We start from the raw sequence: 4,140 nt of genomic DNA, 5'->3' as shown, positions 1-4,140 counted from the left end.
GCTTAAAACGTCAAAATGATGCAATGTGAACAAATCACATGATTATTTACCCTTGAAGGTTATCTCCGTGAAAATCTTGATGTCGACCCCTTAATATTCTAGACCCATATAACCTATCGTCTTAAAAGGTTGTTAAACCGATCACATATCAAATGAAAAACCCCCTGATCTGTATTGAAACGCAAATTAGGCCAAACCTAAATGAAAAATCAACAGATGTTTTACGTTAAATATGTTCTAAAGCCTGTGTCACACTTGGCTACTTACTAGCAGCTAGTAGCTGCTACTGCCTATGTCACATTGGCTAATTAGTAGCTGCTATTTCGCTAGCTGCTAGTAAAGTAGCGTAGTGTGACATAGCCTTTTAAGGATGCATGTGTATTTCTACATAAGTCTATGTTTAATTTTACAATACTATAAATTCGTTGAAATTATAAGACGTGTCAATGTCTATTTAATGAATTCTTTAAATATTATTTACGATTTAGTAGTCAGGTGTATGAGGAAAATAAATCTAATTTTTGTGACAACAATGTTTTTGATTGTTCCGAGGCGAGGTCTTTTCCAATATTGGGAAAATCGCAATTGAACAATACATGACTGGAATTATCGTTTGCAACTTGTAGGCTATGTGTGAAACAGCAGAAAAAAAGGCAAGATATAACAAGTTTTTAAAAATCCAAACCAGTGTCTCAGTAGGCGTTTCAGGATTAACTTTTAATGTTTTAGCTTAGAAATTTAAATAACAAACAAAAATAATAGCACGATTACGATGCTATAATGAAGTGGCCTTTAGCGTTATACACCAATGTAACATTTTGTAATGTCGCATTATTAATTGCCCGTAAAGTTTGAAATCTTTACCTACAGATGAAACCTAATACTTCATCTGCATCAGTAACTACCGGCTTGTAGGCAATCGGGTTTTTTTTACGTTTTTTGTTAGTAAATATGAATAAAATTACATGTCCTAATACTTTTAAAATAGCAAGACGTAAGACATAACAAAAATATGTGATTAAAACATTTTACAGAAAGATAGTTCAGGTGACATCGCGGCTATGTTTTTGTAATATTATACAACCGTTTTTACAGTAACATGTTAATTCTGTTGTTAGCAAGATTTCAAACTGATAAATAACTTTTACTTATCAAGACCTTTTACGTAAATGTTTTCTGACAAGTTTACTCTACATAGTAATGTAATTGCAGTTGTATTTTATTTCGTTAAACACAATGGAACAACGCTTCAAATGGTAATAGGAAAGAGGAAATAGTAAGACGCTTAACAGTCAAATATTTTGATTGTCGTATGCTATATATTTCTCCATTAACGAATCCCCGGTTCTATTAACTGTACCATATAAATTTACGTCATTCCTTTAGATACAAAAAGGTAAAATATGGGAACGTACAACCAACCGAGGCTAACTAACTGTTTCTGCCGAATGAAATTTTGGAATTTCTTTAGAAGTATAATAATATTATTCTGCGAACGATACGTCGTTTTTAACGTTATGATTTCCCAAATATGATTAATTTATTATTCGACTAACTTATCCTTGGATCAAATAGATTGTTGTTATACAGTACAACAAATTATGATACATATACTAAACTATTTATAACAAAAAAATTTGTTCATTTAGGTATTTTTTACACATTAATAATTGTAGGAATGAAACAGTGTATGATATGATTATTGAAAGTAGAATATTAATTTGATTCAATTGAAAATACCATGAGTTTTTTGTTCGATATTATATGAGTAGATATAATACCAGAATATGACCCCACTTTCGGCGTTTTAGAGGCACTTTTAGGGCACTTTTTATAGGGGAAAAATGAGAAAAAAATGGAAGAGCTTTTTTTGGCCACTTTTTTTAAAGACCCAGCTCTCGACCTATACACCCCTATATAAATTTTCTACTTTTGTTAATACTAAAAATCACGTCTGGAAATGGTGAGCTTTTTATGGCCACTTTTTTAAAGACCTGGATCTCGTCCAATACAAGCCTATATAAATGTTCAAACTCCATTAAAATTTCAAATCCACATCCATTCCCATGTATATTTTCAAAATCATGTGAGGTTTGTGCGTGAACTCGGGCATGCTCCCGGCTCATGATGTGCTCCCTTGGACATCCTTAGTGGAAATCCATGAGTTCTGGCTACTTGGGAACCCAAGCCATTTGACATACAACGAATCACCCTTTCTCCTAATTACCTTCTCTACCAAATACATGTCCTTATACTTGGTCTTTAACAACTCCTCTGTATAGAAGCCTCCCCTGATTATATTGCCATTTTCATCTTTCAAGATATAAGTCACAGGCTTTGTATTCTTAACTTCTGCTATTGTAAATAGTTCCCCTGTCCAATTTGGAGTATAACCTTTACTAAAAACATGTTTATACTTGGAAATCCTTACGCTATCACCTACCTTATATCTTGGCTTTTTAACTTGCACTACTTTAGAAGTCAACCTCTCATGCACATATTTACTATTCTTAACATTCACTTGGTTAGGCTTCATTCCTATAGATCTATGCACTTTATTATTATATTTTCGAATTAACTTTGGAAGTAAATCCAACCATTTATAACTCCCCTGAGCACTAAATTCTCTATATAACCAATTCTTTAAAGTTCTCTGAAACCTCTCCACAATTGCAGCCTTAGTTGTAGAAAATGTGTGATAGTGATTAATATTTAATTTTTTCATTAGTTTGCTAAAATATTGATTAAAAAATTCTTTTCCATTGTCAGATTGAATGTTTTTAACCCCCTTTGGTAGAATGGTTTTAATGGCTTCTGTAACCACTAACCCTGTCTTATTCTTTAGTGGAGCAGCATAAGCTTTTTTAGAAAATGTATCTATTAAAGTTAAAATATATTTATTGCCAGAATTTTCTCTAGCATAGTTTTGCATATCAACTAAATCTATTTGTATGGTTTCGTTTATACCCAATACTTTAAAAGACCTTCTAATGAAATTCTTTCTTGCAGGCTTATGAAGCTCGTATGCAATTTCATTCATTTTTTATAACATCATCCTTTCCTGTAACTCTAAATACATCACCATTAGCCCCAATCAATAGATTATCTTCCATTCTTTTAAATACATAGTTTTCTGGTATATATGGTCTATTATCTATATACTTAAATCCACTCAAAGATGTGGGGTCAGCAACTAATAAATCAGGATTATATTCCATCAAATTAAAATTTTTTTCTCCATATACAAATTTTGATCCATCGTAATGCATAGATTGTGACATTAGACAAATATCATCCAAATGTTCCCCCTCTGGTAGATTTCTTATAAATTGTTTTTTGGCATCCCAACATTTTTCTTTTTTATCAAAAGTTATAGTCTGTTCTTTTATAACACAGTCAGTGTCATCAATGGCAGGTTTAACACGTACTAACCTTTTACTATTAAAACTCCAATAGCCTGCTTCCATTTTTGGAACTTGTGAAACATTCACAGCATCTTTACTATCTGTACCTTCCATCAAATTACTAATTTTCTGTTTCTTTGCATTCCAAACACCATTCTCTGATTCTAAAAATTCATAATTATTATCGTCTTGTACAAATTTACCATCTTCTTTTCGTATTAAAGTCTGTTGTAAAGTGGGCACATCATCTAAACTTTCGCCCTTTTCTACATTAGTAATTTTCCGTTTCTTAGCATTCCAAATACCATTCTCTGATTCTAAAAATTCATAATTATTATTGTCTTGTACAAATGTACCACCATCTGTTCGTATTAAAGTCTGTTGTAAAGTGGGCACATCATCTAAACTTTCACCCTTTTCCACATTAGTAATTTTCTGTTTTTTAGCATTCCAATTTTTATTCTTAGATTCTAAAAACTCATATTTAGTTCTACCTTGTAAGAAGACATCACCTTTTCTAGTTAATGTCTGTCCCAAAGTTGATACATCATCTACAAACTCCCCATCTTTAACGTTACCAATTTTACGGTTTAAACCATTCCAACTATCGTCTTGTAAATTTAAAGTAGGTTCACTACTAGCCCTGGGTTCTGCAGGCTTATTATATGGATTATATAAACGATAAAATTTATCTATAAACATATTTTTATTTAGTAAATAATTCCACTTTCTCTCA

The sequence above is a fragment of the Macrosteles quadrilineatus genome, unplaced genomic scaffold, assembly GCF_028750875.1.
Source record: "Macrosteles quadrilineatus isolate MER2022 unplaced genomic scaffold, UCM_ALF_1.0 Scaffold_2__2_contigs__length_208266976, whole genome shotgun sequence".
Classification (NCBI taxonomy): Eukaryota; Metazoa; Arthropoda; class Insecta; order Hemiptera; family Cicadellidae; genus Macrosteles; species Macrosteles quadrilineatus.
The sequence above is the reverse complement of the archived record's forward strand: the minus strand, read 5'-3'. Positions refer to the sequence as shown.